Source organism: Carcharodon carcharias, chromosome 5 (genome assembly GCF_017639515.1).
Source record: "Carcharodon carcharias isolate sCarCar2 chromosome 5, sCarCar2.pri, whole genome shotgun sequence".
NCBI classification, from domain to species: Eukaryota; Metazoa; Chordata; class Chondrichthyes; order Lamniformes; family Lamnidae; genus Carcharodon; species Carcharodon carcharias.
Genome location: NC_054471.1, coordinates 35,837,497 through 35,856,019, shown reverse-complemented (window position 1 = coordinate 35,856,019; position 18,523 = coordinate 35,837,497).

Here is an 18,523-nt window from a genome sequence, read left to right as displayed (position 1 = left end):
AGAATTTACATCTGATACGTTGGATGTGGGATCGCTCAGCTCTGTTTATTGCATTCTGCATGCACTGTTTGGCACACAAGTATTCCTGTATTGCAGCTTCACCAGGTTGACACCTCATTTTTAGGGACACCTGGTGCTGCTCCTGGCATGCCCTCCTGCACACTTAATTGAACCAGGGTTGATCCCTTGGCTTGGTGGTAATGGTGGAGTGGGGATAGGCTAGGCCTTGAGTTTACAGATTATGTTCGAGTACAATTCTGCTGCTGCTGATGGCCCACAGTTCTTCATGGGTGCCCATTCTTGAGTTGCTAGATCTGTTCGATATCTATCCCATTCAGCACGGTGGTAGTGCCACACAACACGATGGAGGGTATCCTCAATGTGAAGCCGGGACTTTGACTCCACAAGGACTGTGCAGTGGTCACTCCTACCAATGCTGTCATGGACAGATGTATTTTGATTTATTCATGGGATGTGGGTGTCACTGGCCAGGCCGGCATTTATTACCCATCCCTAGTTGCCCTTGTTCAGAGAACATTTAAGAGTCAACCACATTGCTGTGGCTCTGGAGTCACACGTAGGCCAGACCAGGTAAGGACGGCAAATCTTCTTCCCTAAAGGACATTAGCGAACCCGATGGGTTTTTACAAAAATCGACAATGGTTTCATGGTCATCATTAGACTTTTAATTCCAGATTTTTATTAAATTCGAATTCCACCTTCTGGCGAGATTCAAACCCAGGTCCCCAGAGCATTAACCTGGGGTCCCTGGATTACTAGTCCAGTGACAATACCACTACACCATCACCTCCCCTTAACGTATGTGTGTTAGGTTGATTGGTGAGGACGGGGTCAAGTATGATTTTCCCTCTTTTTTGTTCCCTCACCCTGCTGCAGACCCAGTCTAGCAGGTATGTCCTATAGGAAACAGTCAGTTTAGTCAGTAGTGGTGCTACCGAGCCACTCTTGGTGATGGACTTTGAAGTCTCCCACCCAGAGTACATTCTGTGCCCTTGCCATCCTCAGTGCTTCCTCTAAGTGGTGTTCAACATAGAGGAGTACTGAGTTATCAGCTGAAGGAGGGTGGTATGTGATAGTCAGCAGAATGTTTCCTTGCCCATGTTTGACCTGATGCCTTGAGACGTCATGGGGTCTGAAGTCAATGTTGAGGATTCCCTGGGCAACTCCCTCCCGACTGTATTCCACTGTGCTGCCACCTCTGCAAGTCTCTCCTGCCAGTGGGAGAGGACAGGCCCAGCCCTTAACCTAATATTGCTTTTGTTGGGAACCTTTGCTGCCAAGGGGAGGTGTTGGTGTAGTGGTATTGTCACTGGACTAGTAATCCAGGGACCTAGGGTAATGCTCTGGGGACCTGGATCCGAATCTCGGCAGAAGGTGGAATTTGAATTCAATAAAAATCTGGAATTAAAAGCTTAATGATGACCATGAAATGATTGTCATAAAAACCCATCTGGCTCAACAATGAGCCTTAGGGAAGGAAATCTGCTGTCCTTGCCTGGCCTACATGTGACTCCATATGGTTGACTCTTAAATGCCCCTGAACAAAGGCAACTAGGGATGGGCAATAAGTGCTGGCCTAGCCAGTGATGCCCACATCAAATGAATTTAAAAAAAAAAAGCATGGCATGATCTTGGGAATATTCCTTCATTACCACTGCAATGGTGTTGCCTGTACCACCAGGGGTGAGTCTCACATGTATGCCAAATTGGAAAGGCTAATGCATCAGCTGAAGGCTGCCTCCTTTCAAAGGGAGCCTTCTAAAAACCTTTGGGCTAAAATATGGTCTCTAGCTCTTTGAGGGTTCAGGCTGTGTCCGTGTCCTTGCATCTGTGGCAGGCCCACATCAATTTCACCTTTGAACTAATGCTATGTCCTTTCCTGCAGCAATGGCCCTGTTAGCAGTGAACAGAGGCCTGCCTTTTCACCCCACCAATCAAAGCCTGACAAAAACTCTGAACTATATCGAGGCCCCTAATTCTGCTCAGTTTGCTATCCTTGCAGTGCACTCCAACTGGTGAGTGGTGGAGGTGTGCGAGAAAGTCCATGGATATTTGACACTAAGAGTAAGGCAAAATGCTGGATAAACTCAGCAGGTCTGACAGCATCTGTGGAGGGAAAGACAGTGTTAACATTTCGAGTCTGTATGACTCTACTTCAGAGCTAAAGGGAAGTAGAAATGTGGTGAAATATACACTGTTTAAGCGGGTGGAACAGGTGAAGCTGGATAGAAGGCCAGTGATAGGTGGAGGCAAAGGACAGATTGCAAAAGATGTCATAAACAAAAGATCAAAGGGGTGTTGATGGTGGTGGTACTGGTTGAAGGGGGTGCTAATGGTGACATTAAGAGTAGAAAGTAGAATGTGATAATAGGGTAAGCACTCTGGAATGAACAACATGAACAAGTGACAGATGGCCCTAGAGGGGCAGGGTGGGAGGAGGGTACGGTGGTAGGAAAAAAGGTCAAAAATAGGCTAAAAGCTGAGGATAAAACAATGAATAAAAATGGAAATAAATATTTTTTTAAAAAAATAATAAAAATAAGTGGAAAAAGAAACAAAAATTTAAAAATAAAAATGAATATTGAAAAAAGGGGGTGAGAATGGAGGAGAGAGTCCATAGCCTGAAGTTGTTGAACTCAATGTTAAGTCTGGAAGGCTGTAAAATGCCTAGTCGGAAGATGAGGTGCTGTTCCTCCAGTTTGCGTTGAGCTTCACTGGAACATTGCAGCAGCCCAAGGACGGACATGTGGGCAAGAGAGCAGGGTGGAGTGTTGAAATGACAAGCGACAGGGAGGTCTGGGTAATGCTTGCAGACAGACCGAAGGTGTTCCGCAAAGCGGTCACCCAGTCTGCGTTTGGTCTCTCCAATGTAGAGGAGACTGCATTGGAAGCAGCGAATGCAGTAGACTAAATTGCAGGAAGTACAAGTGAAATGCTGCTTCACCTGAAAGGAGTGTTTTGGCCCTTGGGCGATGAGAAGGAGGGGAAGTAAAAGGGCAAGTGTTGCACCTTCTGTGATTGCATGTAAGGTGCTTTGGGAGGGGGTTGAGGTGTTGGGGGTGATAGAGGAGTGGACCTGGGTATCACGGAGGGAATGGTCCCTACGGAATGCCGACGGGGTGGGGTGAAGGGAAGATGTGTTTGGTGGTGGCATCATGCTGGAGTTGGCGGAAATGGTGGAGGATGATCCTTTGAATGCAGAGGCTGGCGGGGTGATAAGTGAGGACAAGGGGGACCCTATCATGGTTCTGGGAGGGAGAGGAAGGTGTGAGGGCAGAAGCGTGGGAGATGAGTTAGACACTGTTGAAGGCTCTGTCACCCACCATGGGTGGGAAACCTCAGTTAAGGAAGAAGGAAGACATGTCAGAAGCACTGTTTTGGCAAGTGGCATCATTGAAATAGATACAACAGAGGCGAAGGAACTGAGAGAATGGGATGGAGTCCTTACAGGAAGCGGGGTGTGAGGAGTTATAGTCGAGGTAGCTGTGGGAGCTTGTAATGAATATTGGTGGACAGTCTATCACCAGAAATTGAGACAGAGGTCAAGGAAGGGAAGGGAAGTGTCCGAGATGGACCATGTGAAAATGATGGAGGGGTGGAAATTGGAAGCAAAATTAATAAATTTCTCCAGGTCCAAATGAGAGCATGAAGCGACACTGAAGCAGTCATCGATGTATGAAACAAGAGTTGTGGGAGGGGGCCTGAGTAATACTGGAACAAGGAATGTTCCACATATGCCATAAAGAGACAGGCATAACTGGGGCCCAGTGCTTGTACCCATAGACACACCTTTTATTTGGAGAAAGTGAGACAGGTTTAAGGAGAAATTGTTCAGTGAGAGAACAAGTTCAGCCAGACGGAGGAGAGTAGTGGTGGATGGGGATTGTTTGGGCCTCTGTTTGAGGAAGAAGCGGAGAGCACTCAGACCATCCTTGTGAGGGATGGAGGTGTAGAGGGATTGGACGTCCATGGTGAAGAGGGGCTGTTAGGGCCGGGAAACTGGAAATTGTTGATTTGATGTAGGGCATCAGAGGAATCGCAGATGTAGGTGGGAAGAGACCGGACAAGGTGGGGAGAGAACAGAGTCAAGATAGGAAGAAATGAGTTCCGTGGGGCAGGAACAGGCTGACATGATTGGTCTGCTGGGACAGTCCTGTTTGTAGATTTTGGGTAGGAGGTAGAAGCGGGCCATCCGAGGTTCGGAGACTATGAAGTTGGAAGCTGTGGAGGGAAGATCTCCAGAGGAGATGAGGTCAGTGACAGTCCTGGAAACAATAGCTTGATGTTCGGTGGTGGGGTCATGGTCCAGGGGGAGGTAGGAGGAAGTGTCTGAGAGTTGGTGCTCAGCCTCTGTGAGGTAGAGGTCAGTGCGCCAGACAACAACAGCACGACCCTTGTCAGCGGGTTTGATAACAAAGCCAGGGTTGGACCTGAGAGAACGGAATGCGGCAAGTTCAGAAGGAGACAGGTTAGAGTGGGTGACTGGAGCAGATAAATTGAGATGGCCGATGTCACGCCGACAGTTCTCAATGAACAGATCAAGAGCAGGTAAGAGGCCAGAGGGAGGGGTCCAGGTGGAGGGAGAATATGGGAGGCGGGTGAAAGGATCCATTGAACAGGGGGAGGACTCCTGCCCAAAGAATTGAGCATGGAGACAGAGGCGACAGAAGAAGAGTTTAGCATCGTACCAATCCTAAAATACATTGAGGTGAAGGTGTAAGGATATGAAACTGAGCCCTTTGCTGAGTACTGAACATTCAACATCAGAGAGGTCAAGGTCAGGGGGTATGGTGAATACATGGCAAGGAGTGGGATTAAAAGATGGGAAGGGATCAGAGGGATGAGAAGGGGTGGAGAGTCTAAGATGGGCATTGGTATCAATGAGTTGTTGGAGCTTGCGATCCTTAGCATCTGAAAGAAAGAGACAAAGTTTCTTGTTAAGGTGTCGGATGAGATGAAGAATAAAATGAAAGTGGGGACAAGGACAGTATTGAGATAGGGTGAGTCAGTGCTGTTGGAGGGAGAGGTTGAGTGTATTCATATGACGGCACATGGCACTGAGTGTGGATCTCAGATGCGGCGAGAACAGCAGTCCGAGGAGCGTTGTATGTCCCGGAGATACCTGTAATCCTGAGCGGATTCAAAACATGAGGGATGGAACTTCAGTTGGAATCCACGTGGGGTAAGTCGGAGACGGAGACAGTCATTGAGGAAGGAAATATGGCTGTGAAAGTAAATTTTGGTGAACACCTTGTCAAACACCAGGAGGGAAATGGAAAACAATGAAGGTGAACAGGGCAAAAGAGACAAGCGGAAATCCTGTCAGGGAGAAGAGTTGTACTTCTTCAAGGTAGGCATTCCTGGAAGAGAAGTGGCAGTGATTTAAACACTTAGATAAAAGCAAAATACTGCGGATGCTGGAAATCTGAAACAAAAACAAAAAATTAAACTCAGCAGGTCTGACAGCATCTGTGGAAAGAAAGACAGAGTTAACATTTTGAGTTTGTCTGTCTCTTCTTCAGAGCTGAAGGGGAGTAGAAATGTGGTGAAATATATGCTGTCTAAGGGAGGTGGAACAAGTGAAGCTGGATAGAAGGCCCGCGATAGGTGGAGGCAAAGGAGAGATTGCAAAAGATGTCATAAGCAAAAGGTCAAAGGGGTGTTGATGGTAGTGGTACTGACTGAAGGAGGTGCTAATGGTGACATTAAGAGTAGAAAGCAGAAAGTGATAATGGCCAGACAAGGGTAAGCACTCTGGAATGAACAACATGAACAAGTGACAGATGGCCCTCGTGAGTATGGGGTGGGAGAGGGGACGGTGGTGAGAAAAAAGATTGAAAATAGGCTAAAAGCTGGGGATAAAACAAAGAATAAAAATGGAAATAAATTTAAAAAATAATAACAATAAAAATAAGTGGAAAAAACAAATGCAAATTTAAAAATAAAAATGAATATTGAAAAAAGGTGATAAAAAGGGGCGAAGTTGGAGGAGGGAGTTCGTGGTCTGAAGTTGTTGAACTCAATGTTAAGTCCGGAAGGCTGTAAAGTGCCTAGTCGGAAGATGAGGTGCTGTTCCTCTAGTTTGCGTTGAGCTTCACTGGAACATTGCAGCAGCCCAAGGACGGACATGTGGGCATGAGAGCAGGGTGGAGTGTTGAAATGGCAAGCGACAGGAAGGTCTGGGTCAAGCTTGCGGACAGACCGAAGATCCGGTCACCCAGTCTGCATATGGTCTCTCCGATGTAGAGGAGACCGCATTGGGAGCAGCAAATGCAGTAGACCAAATTGAAGGAAGTGCAAGTGAAGCATTGCTTCACTTGAAAGGAGTGTTTGGGTCATTGGATGGTGAGGAGAGGGGAAGTAAAGGGGCAAGCATTGCACCTTCTGTGATTGCATGGGAAGGTGCCGTGGGAGGGTGTTGAGGTGTTGGGGATCATGGAGGAGTGGACCAGGGTGTCCCAGAGGGAATGGTCCCTATTGAATGCGACAGGAGGGATGAAGGAAGATGATATGTGAAGGGAAGATATTTGACGTCTTTTTACTACCCCAATCCGTCCATGTTAATGAACATACATCGCCTCATCTGGGCCAGGGCTGCTTCTTGCTTCCTCAAATACCTGAATTGCCTCATAGCTGAGAAAATTGACAAAAGTGTCTAGTTCAAGTGTAGAGTAGATCAGACTTGGTCAAACTGATGCAATGGAGTTTTCATGAATCTCTGATTGGGCCTGATTCTTGTGGCAACCCCTTGAAACTATTTGATTCCCATGCTCATTCCCAGCCTGAGCTGACTTCTGTTGATGGCTGCTGCTTCATCGCCATAAGTCAAGCCATTTGACTTAGCAAATTATGCAGTTTTTTTCACTTGTATGTTAAAGCTACCCGAGACTGGTAACTTCATTTTCCACAGTGGCAAAACTGTCCACATGTTAGATTTCTTAAACAATTGCTTGATGGAATCAGATCAGAGCAGGTCTGGTAGCAGAGAAGGGTTGAGGCTACAGCAAGAGTTGAGTGGGATGGGAACTAATATCGGGAGTGTCACTGAGTAATGGCTGGCATTGGGAAATGGATGGATCATGCTGGAGTACTATAGAATGCCATTCACCAGAATTATACTGTGGCTAAAAAGATTAAATTATGAAGACAGGTTGCACAGACTTGACCTGTATTCCTTTATGCATAGAAGATTAAATTGATCTAATTGAAGTGTTTAATATGATTAAAGGATTTGATACGGTGGATAGAGAGAACCTATTGCCTCTGCTGGAATAGACAGGAACAAAGAGGAGTAACCATTAAAATTAAGGCTAGGTAATTTAAAGGAGATGTCAGGAAGCACTTCTTCACATAAAGGGTAGTGGAAGTTTTTAGCTTTCCAAAAAATCCTTTGAAGCTGGGGGCCAACTGACCATTTCAAAGCTGAGCTTGTTAGATTTTTAGAGACAAGAATCTTAAGGGTTAAAGAAACAAGGTGGCTGAATGGAGTCAAGGTACAGATCAGCCATGCTGTTATGGAATGGGGGAACAGGCGCACGGGACTGAAAGCCTACTCCTGTTCCTATGTTACTACGTTCTAGGGTTAAGCAACACTGCTGTGACTCAGCACCTGACCTGGGAGAGACCAGTGCTGATGTCACCTGCAAAAGTGTTGGAGAAAAATTCCCAGGGGAGTTGGCTTCTTCATCTTGAACTCTTGAAGTGAAGCAATGAGTGAACAAGAGGAGGTTGGTACAAATACTCTCTTCCCTCCGACAGTGTGAATTGTTCCTTGGCTCACCTTCTTGAGCCAATATTTCTTGCATACCTGTTGCTTGCCAGTACATGAATGACCTGAAATAGAATCTGACTGGATTGACAGGACGTTACTGTAAACGCGTATCTTTACAATACCTGAAACTGGAACAGTATTGGAGGGGTCCCTTTCCAAGCAGGTTACTTCGCTGCCGGAATCCTATTTCAAAATGAGGCACAAATTTATTGAAGGAATACTGTTGATGCAATTGTTTACTTCTTCATTTAAATTAATACAGTTAAACAAAACAGCAATTGTATGGCAGGTAGTCTATTTGAATGTGATTGGTTCAGAACTCCCTAGTGAAAGGTCATGTCTGAAAGGTTAATTTTCAACAGCAGCAAGGCTGCACAGAGCTGTCTTACAGTGAAAAGGAAAAGAAAATAATTTAGAAATAAAGAAAATAAGACTTGTGCTGGCAGAATGATACTCTACACATGCGGGTGATTCAAGTTGTGAAAATGAGCTGAAAAAAATTAGACAAGAACCGGGAAGATGGAAGGAACCAAACAAGAGAGAAGGTGATTGAGGTGCAAGTTGTGAAGATGGAGAACATTCACTCGTGAAGTAGTTTACCAGCCAGCGTGCCCTCCTCGTCTCCACATTCGGACTGTTTCCATGGTTGCTGTTTCGGTAAGTGAAGAGGTAGGGTCTCTCCTGTGGGAATAGACAGAGAGTGAACTAATGTGATACAATAGTTAAATGAGGCAACTTTCCATTTAAACAGTAAACATGTGAAGGGACTGAACACAGGAGGAATGTTTGGAGTACAGATTAACTTATATTGTTGGGGAGAAGCAGACACCACCAGTCTGATCATACCTGGGACGGACAGTGCAGCTGAGGAATCATTCCTGTACATTCAAGGATTTTGCTTCTATCAACATTGGGTTCCAGCTGTGAAGGAAAACAGACGAAGATTACAGTTCAGTATCTCACTTGTTGCAATGTAATTAACAGTGCACACTCTGACCTAGGCAATTGCCAGTTTGAATTTGAAAATGTTGCAAAGTGCTCATTATCATGATTTTAGGGCCCAGTATTGATAGGGACCTGTATATGAGGAAGACACGTGAAGTGTTTCACTCCCTCAAAGATGCTTCTAGACCTTGAAATGACCTTCCTTGTGGTTATCTTTGGTTCAGACTGCAATCTTAGCTGAAGTTAGAGAGGTGAAAATCAGTCAATTGATCAAGTCATTCAACAACACGTCTTCTGCTGCTGTGTCCAATATGATGGGTTGAAAACTCGTGCCCATTACACCATTGGCACAGTACAGCGTGAAGTAACTGCACCATGTGACCCGTTGTGAAACTTGCTATTGGGTTCAGTCAACATCCTGGCATTTCAGAACCACAATGATTGATTCTGTGCTATGAAAGATGAAAGACAGACCAGATAGTTGCTTTTCATGCTTTGTTACTGGCACTGCACTACATTTGCAGCACCATGCCTTCCAACTTGCTTACTATTAGCATGGTTTTAATTGGCCTTGTTAGCCTGAAGGCAACTTGCTAGGATCATAGGCTGAGATTTTCTGGCCTTGTTGCAGGCGGGACCCGCTGAGTGCCCCAGTCAGAAGCACATTGACTTGTGGCAGGACCGGAAGATCCCAGTGGCAGGTGGGCATGGAACATCCCGCCCACAGAAACTATGAACCTTCGTCCTTCAGGAGAATTACAGAATGATATAACACAGGAGTCCATTCAGTCCATTGTGATTATGCTGGCTCTTTCAACATGCTATCTAATTAGTCCCACTATTTTTCTATAACACAACTTTTTTCCAGGGCATGTCCAACTGCCTATTGAACATTACTGTTGAGTCTGCTTCCACCATCCTTTCAGGTAGTGCATTCCAGATTCCAAAAACAATTCACTATCTAAAAACAAAATTCTCTTCCTCTCCCATCTGCTTTTTGCCCAAGTACCTTGGCACTCTTCCTGCTGGCAAAAAATGTCTTATTCATCTGCTCCTCCATCCCATGGACCTGGTAAGCAACAGTCACTTCCTTAGCAAAACATCTGCCAACCCCTGCTTCTCAATTGGTTGAAGTGAATCTCCTCCTGACCAATTATTGAAAAATTCCTCTGTCTTAGGTACATAGGAAGGAATATCGCAGTGTGGCATTCAGCCCCTTGATCCTATTCTGCCATTCAATTAGATCATGGCTGAGTTCCATCTTAAAGGGTTGCTGAACCCTTGATTCCTTTACTGAGCACACCTCTTTCATGAAGATCCAAAGTCTCCTCACTGAAGGGGTCAGTCCACCCAAACGTTCACATGATTCCAATATTGGAAGAGCATTCAGGGTAGATTCTAACATTCACCACCTAACATTGGAGATGCTTGGATCAGTGGCTCATTATACACCCTTCCCGATTTGAAGTCAATGGAAAGGAAAGTCAAACCGGATGTATAACGGGTAACCGATCCACAATGACAGTGTACCTCCTGGCGGAGTAATTAAAATCTATCCCATTGTTTCCAAAGTGCAGCAGCCCTTAAAAAGCTGCTGCTTTCCTCACTTCCCCAACCACTTTCAGCTATAACACTGCCAATTCTAGTAGCTATAACTACTTCCTCCCATTCCTACCTCTACTGACCTTGTGGGAATCACTCACGGTACATCAGATAATTATTAAAAGGGGTTAATCTTGCTGAATCCAGTGAGGGCAGGGCCAGCGTCCCCACTTCCCAGACATTAAAATTTGCCTGCATATGGCAATACCACGGCAATTTTCAAGGAATTGAGCAGTGGTCCTATTTAACCATTTTAAAGCTCTTTCAGACAACTGGTACAGTCACAATGGGCTGAATGGCCTCCTTCAGTGCTGAATTGTTCTATTATTTGAAGGCTCAGATGGATAAGTTATCTACAGCATGAATAAATATTCCTAAGACTTTAATGCCAACATTGTGAATTAAAAATCAAAACCAGGATGTTGTTGTGATGAGGGGCTTGTGACTCAAAACTGACAACTTTGTGTGCAGAGACAAAAACTATATTTAAATATAAAAAATGTGTTCAGGAGAAAAGTCATATTGGACTTGAAATTTTGGGCAGAATTTTTCCCTCATCGGGGGCGGGCCCAGGGGTGGTCACGAAGCCGACTGCCACCCGCAATTGGACCCGCTGGACAATCAATGGCCAGCCCGTGTGAAACATACGCTGCAGCGCCCAGCGCTGCCGGGGTGGGGGCAGGAAGAGCACAAGTGCTGAAGTTCGCACGTGCGCAGGGGGTGCGCTCACTAAAAGCTCCCTGAGGCACCTCAGGGAGCTGAAAATTTTTAACAATGAAAATATATAAAATAGTGAAAACATGTCCCCTCATGTCAGTCTGCCACATGAGCAGGGACATGTTAAGTAGGAGCGTAAACAGTTTTTAAAAAAATCACTGGCCGAAACTTCATCCCGCCCATGGACGAGGTTTTGCCAAAACAGCAAAGGCCGCTTGACCTTTTCACCAGTCACCCGAACGGTTGGATGGGCAATGAAAAATTCTACTCGATTAATTGATTAAGGGCTGCTTAATCATTGGCGGGTGCGCTGCCAACTCCCAGGCACGCCCGCCTACCGAAATATGGCGTGAGTGCGCAATGACATCGGGACGCTCGCCCGACATCATCCCAGGACGCCTTTAATGCTTGTTCAGGTCGGGTGGTGCCTGTCTGACAACAGAAAAATTCTGGGCATCAATTCTGTTCCTCTCTCCACCGATGCTGCCAGATCTGCTGAGTTTATCTGGCATTTTCCGTTTTTATTTCAGATTTCCCAGCATCTGCTGTGTTTTGTTTTTATTTTAGGGAGATACAAACAAACTTGTTCTTGTGTAGCCCTGAGAATATATCGGAGATTGAGGGGTAATCTGGCCAAGGTGTTTAAAATGTTAAGAGGATTTGAGAGGGTAGATACAGGAAACTATTTTCTCCCAGTGGCACAATCACAACAAGAGGACTTCATCCTGAAATTAGAACTAGGCCAATCAGGAGCAAAATCAGGAAAAGCTTTTTCACGTTAAGGGTAGTCAAAATCTGTAACTTTCTCCACCAAAAGGCAGTGGATTCCTATGATAATTAGAATTTAAGGAAGGATATCAAGGAATGTGGGGAAAGGTGGGTGAGCTTCTAGAGAAAATTATTCAGGATAGAATTAGTAGTCACATGGAAAAATGTGGGCTGATTAGGAAGAGCCAGCATGGATTTATAAAGAGGAAATCATGTTGAATGAACTTGCTGGAGTTTTCTGAAGAGGTAACCAAGAGGGTTGATGAGGGTAATGCTGTTGATGTGATGTGAATGGACTTTCAAAAGGCATTTGATAGAGTGCCACACAACAGACTTGTGAGAAAAGTTATAGCTCGTGGAATAAAAGGAACAGTAGCAACGCGGATACAAAATTGACTGAGTAACAGGAAACAGAAGGTACTGGTCAATGGGTATTTTTTGGGCTGGAGTGAGGTTTGTAGTGGAGGTTCCCTGGGGTTGATATTGTTTTTCCAGATATATATCAATGATCTTGATCTTGGTGTTCAGGGGACAATTTCAAACTTTGCAGATGATACAAAACTTGGAAGCATTGCAAACTGTGAGGAGGACTGTGTGTAGAACTTCAAAAGGACATAGTCAAGTTGGTGGAATGGGCAGATAGGTGGCAGGTGAAGTTCAATGTGGAGAAGTGTAAGGTGATTCATTCTGGTAGGGAGAACATGGACAGGCAATATAAAATAAGGGATACAATTCTTAAGGGTGTGCAGGAGCAGGTGCGCATAGTTCATTGAAGGTGACAGGACAGGGGGAGAGAGCAGTTAATAAAGCATATATAGTATCTATAATAGGGTTATAGAGCACAAGAGCAAGGAGGTTATGCTGAGCTTATATAAGACACTAGTTAGACCTCAGCTGGAGTATTGTGTACAGTTCTGGATGCCACACCATAGGAGGGATGTGATCACATTGGAGAGAATGCAGAAGAGGTTCACAAGAATGGTTCCCAGGATGAGAAACTTGAGTTATGAAGATAGATTGGAGAGGTTGGGTGTGTTCTCCTTGGAGAGAAGAAGGCTAAGAGGAGATCTGACAGGGGTGTTCAAAATCATAGGGGCTGAATACAGTAGATAGGAAGGAACTGTTCCCGATTGTCAAGGGATCAAGAAAGAGAGGGCACAAACTTAAGGTGATTTGCAAAAGAAGCAACTTTTGCAAAAGAAAAAACTTTTTCACACAATGAGTGGTTCAGGTCTGGAATGCACTGCCTGGAAGCATGGTGGAGGCAGGTTCAATCGAGGCATTCAAGAGGGCACCAGATTTGAATCTAAATTGGTTTCAATTTGAATAGAAACAATGTGCAAAGGTACGGGGGAGAAACAGGAGAATTGCACTAAGTCATAATGCTCATTCGGAGAGCCAGTGCAGACACGACTGGCTGAATGGCCCCCTTCTGTACGGTGATAATTCAGTGATTCTGTGATATGAAATTGAGCTGCAGATCAGCCATGATCTGAATGGATGGCAGAGCAGGCCAAGGGGCTGAATGGCCTTACTCCTATTTCTAATGTCCTTATAGTAAGGGAAGAGCAGGAAGGACAGAGATTACCTGAAAGATTGCTCACAGTGCTGGAGTGTCTTCATCACATGGATTACAGTGATTCATGAAGGCGGCTCACTACCACCTTCTTAAGGGCAACTAGGGATGGGCAATAAATGCCCAGCCTTGCCAACAGTGCTCATATCTTTAGATAAATAAGAGAAGCAGAAAGACGAATGGAGAGACGGGGCGGGGTGATAGCAATGAGGCCAGATTAAACAGAAGGGTTCAAAGAAAATTGGACTGACCACACTATAGAAATGGCAAAGGCAGCAACTGAAGGGAAGTGGAGATAACAGTAGTGAAAAACAAGGAGATATCTTATCTCACTTAAACTATCTTTGACCATTTTCATATTGTTGCAGCAGTTAACACAACATTATCAGAGACTGGCTGATCTTAGCAGCCAATTGCCAAGTATTCTGCAGCTTTATGGGAGACCACACAATAGCGTGGCTGAATTATTTTTTAACTAGGGACAAGACCTTTCCCCTAAACTGTCTTAAACAAACATGTTTGTGAGAGAGAAAGAAAAAAAACAGAAAACACTGACAAGCACTCAGCAGAATCTGAGGCGATGTGGGAAACAGAGTTAAAAGTTTCAGGTCAATGACCTTTCATCAGAATATTTTGCAGACTCAATCTTTGCTGGGTGCTCCAAAGTTAATGCAGAGTTATGAGTGAGGCACTGAATTTACAGCTGAATCCTTCAAACGATATGAGGCCACTCATTAGCATTTGCAAATGAATCTATGGCTATTTCACAGTGTGAGTGGGATTGACGAATTTAGCATTGCTGCCGAGATTGGGTGTGGACCGTCCCACTGCCAACCTGATATGTATTGTGCCTCTTTTACACCCATTTAACATTTTCTCCAATGATGTGATTCAATGAAAAGCCACATGGATGGCTTTAAGCCACCTTTTGGGCCGGATTTTCCAGCCGGTGCCAGGAGGGACCCTGATGTCAGGTCAACATGGCGATCTCAAACCTGCCCATGTCATCACTGCAACCGTTGGCGCAAACTTCCAGGAAACGGGACCTCCTAATTGCCTGCCTCTGCTCTTGCTGTACTATTAATCAGAGGCCCGCAGGGAGAGACGTGGGCACTGCCGAGCCAGCTGGGTGAGCACGATGATGAAGGTGCCCTCGGTTACTTCCTTAGAATTCTTGAAATAAAGAGGCCCTAAAGCAATAGGGCCATTGGAGTGGAGGGGAACCCCCTCCATGGGACTCATCACAGAGGGGGTTGCGGCCTTTCATCCTTGGGGCCCTGTCTTTGAGACATGGGGCCTCCGTCTCAGATGGCTGTTGTAGTGTGGCCGAGTCACCTTTTTGTAATAGAGTTGATCTGCAGACAACTTTCTAGTGGAAACATTAGGTTTATTTACAATACAGCTAGCAGCAACTACACGTGTGCTTTCAACTCCATCTCCATGTCTACACTGACTGTGGAGGTAGCCCGCACTGCTAACACATTGCTTTACACAGGTCATGTGATCTTAAATCACAGGACTATTCTTAAAGATACAGTCCAACATTTAACAAAGCCATCATTACTACAATGGCCCTTGTCCTGCCACCAGATGGCCATCTCGATGGAGCCAATGGCCTCTGCACATGGCGGGAGGTAAATTCTGGCATCGGTAAAATTCTGGTGCTGGCTCAAAATGGCCCCTGAGTAGGCCTTAAATGTACTAACAGCTGTTCATCTCTGTGGATCAGGCAGCCGAGAGCACCCCTGGGAAAGACCCTGGAGGTGGGAAAGTGTTGGGAAACAGTCGGGATCCGGATCCCCTCCAACCCCTTCCAAACCCTCACCTCCAACCCATTTTACATGGAGCCGGATAAATCCAGTCCTTAATCTCAAACTACTTCTGCTTTACATGTCTGTAATTGGTACAAAATAAACAGTTTTTTTATTATTCATTCATAGGATGTGGGCGTTGCTGGCTAGATGAGCATTTATTGACCATCCCTAATTGCCCTTGAGAAGGCGGTGGTGAGCTGCCTTCTTGAACTGCTGCAGTCCATGCGGTGTAGGTACACCCACAGTGCTGTTAGGGAAGGAGTTCTAGGAATTTGACCCAGGGATATTGAAGGAACGGCAATATATTTCCAAGTCAGGGTGGTGAGTGGCTTGGGGGGAGCACTTACAGGTGGTGGTGTTTCCATGTGTCTGCTGCCCTTGTCCTTCTAGACACTCATGGTTGTGGGTTTGGAAGGCACTGCCTAAGGAGTCTTGGTGAGTTCCTGTAGTGCATCTGATAGATGATACACACTGCTGCCACTGTGCATCAGTAGTGGAGGGAGTGAATGTTTGTGGCTGGGGTATCAATCAAGTGGCCTGCTTTGTCCTGGATGCTATCAAGCTTCTTGAGTGTTGTTGGAGCTGCTCTCATCCAGGCAAGTGGAGAGTATTCCATCACACTCCTGACTTGTGCCTTGTAGATGGTGTACAGGCTTTGGGGAGTCAGGAGGTGAGTTACTCGCTGCATGATTCCTAGCCTCTGACCTGCTCTTGTAGCCACAGTATTTATATGGCTAGTCCAGTTCAGTTTCTGGTCAATGGTAACCTCCTAGATGTAGATAGTGGGAGATTCAGCGATGGTAATGCCATTGAATGTGAAGGGGCAATGGTTAGATTCTTTCTTGTTGGAGATGGTAATTGCCTGGCACTTGTGTGGTGCGAATTTTACTTATCAGTTGTCTGCCCAAACCTGGATTTCTTGCTGCATTTGGACATGGACTGCTTCAATATCTGAGGAGACGTGAATGGTGATGAACATTGTGCAATCATTAGCGAACATCCCCACTTCTGACCATATGATGGAAGGAAAGTCATTGATGAAGCAGCTGAAGATGGCTGGGCCGAGACCAATGCCCTGAGGAACTCCTGCAGTGATGTCCTGAAGTTGACTTGTTTGACCTCCAACAACCACAACCATCTTCCTTTGTGCTAGGTATGACTCCAAACAGTGGAGAGTTATCCTGATTCCCAGTTTTGCTAGGGCTCCTTGATGCTGCACATAGTCAAATACTGCCTTGATGTCAAAGGCAGTCACTCACATTTCACCTCTGGAGTTCAGCTCTTTTGTCCATGTTTGAACCAAGGCTGTAATGAGGTCAGGAGCTGAGAGGCCCTGGTGGAATCCAAACTGAGTGTGAGTGAGCAGGTTATTGCTAAGCAAGTGCCGCTTTATAGCACTGTTGATGACCCCTTCCATCATCTTGCTGATGATCGAGAGTAAACTGATGGGGCAGTAATTGGCCGGTTGGATTTGTCCTGCTTTTTGTATACAGGACATACCTGGGCAATTTTTCACACAGTCGGGTAGATGCCGGTGTTGTGGCACCTGTGTTGCTGGAGTCCTCAGGAGGAGGCCGAGATGGACCATTGGTTGAAGATTGTAACAAATGCTTTAGCCTTGTCTTTTGCACTGCTGTGCTGGGTTCTCCCATCATTGAGGATGGGGATATTTGTGGAGCCTCCTCCTCCAGTGAGTTGTTTAATTGTCCACCACCATTCACAGCTGGATGTGGCAGGACAGCAGAGCTTAGATCTGAACCGTTGGTTATGGAATTGCTTAGCTCTGTCTATCTCACTTGTTGCTTATGCTGTTTAGCATGCAAGTAGTGCTGTGTTACAGCTTCACCAGGTTGACATCTTATTTTTAGGTATGTCTGGTGCTGCACCTGGCATGCCCTCCTGCACTCTTCATTGAACCAGAGTTGAACCCTTGGATTGGTTGCAATGGTAGAGTGGGGTATGTGCCAGCCCATGAGATAACAGATTTTGGTTGTCTACAATCCTGCTGCTGCTGATGGCCCACAGTGCCTCATCCTTAGCCAGTATTCACATGCTAGATCTGTTCAATATCTATCCCAAATAGCATGGTGGTTGTGCCACACAACACGACGGATGGTTTCCTCAATGTGAAGACAGGACTTCACCTCCAAAGACTGTATGATGGTCAGTCCTACCGACACTGTCATGGACAGATGCATCTGTGGCAAGCAAGTTGGTGAGGATGAGGTCAAGTGTCTTGTTGGTTCCCTGACCACCTGCCACAGACCCAGTCTATCAGCTATTTCCTTTCGGGTTCAGTCCTGGTGCTACCGAGCCACTCCTGGTGATGAACATTGAAGTCCCCCTGCCCAGAGTACACTCTGTGCCCTCAGTGCTTCCTCCAAGCAGTGTTCAACATGGAGGAGTGCTGTTCCATCAGCTAGGGGTGATGGTAGGTGCAGTTGGGGGGTCGGGGGGGGTGGTGGTGCTGCTGTACGTGGTAATCAGCAGAAGGTTTCCTTGACCATGTTTGACCTGACCATGAGACTTAATGAGGTCTAGTGTCAATGTTGAGGACACCCAGGGCAACTCCATCCTAACTGTATACAACTGTGCCGCCACCTTTGCTGAGTCTGTCCTGCTGGCTTGGGCTGAAAAGTGGAAAGTAACATTTGTGCCACACAAGTGCCAGGCAATGACCATCTCCAACATGGGAGAAATGAGAGAATCTAAACATTGCCCCTTGACATTCAAAGGCATTACCATCACTGAATCCCCTACTATCAATATCCTTAGGGATTACCATTACCAGAAACTGAACTGGGCCATCCATATAAATACTATGGCTACAAGAGCAGGTCAGAGGCTGGGAATTCTGCAGAGAGTAACTTACTTCCTGACTCCCTAAAGTCTGTCCATCATTTACAAGGCACAAGTCAGGAATGTGGATGGGTGCAGCTCCAACAACACTCAAGAAGCTCGACACCATCCAGGACAAAGCAACCCACTTGAATCTCCCTCCTCCACCGACGCACAGTAACAGCAGTGCGTACCATCTACAAGATATATTGCAGGAGCTCACCAAGCCTCCTTAGACAGCACCTTCCAAACTCACGGCCACTACCATCTACAAGGACAAGGGCAGTAGATACATGGGAACACCACCACCTGGAAGTTCCCCTCCAAATCACTCACCATCCTGACTTGGAAATATATCGCCGTTCCTTCACTGTCACTGGGTCAAAATCCTGTAACTCCCTCCCTAACAGCACTGTGGGTGTACCTACACCACATGGACTGCAGCGGTTCAGGAAGGCAGCTCACCACCAG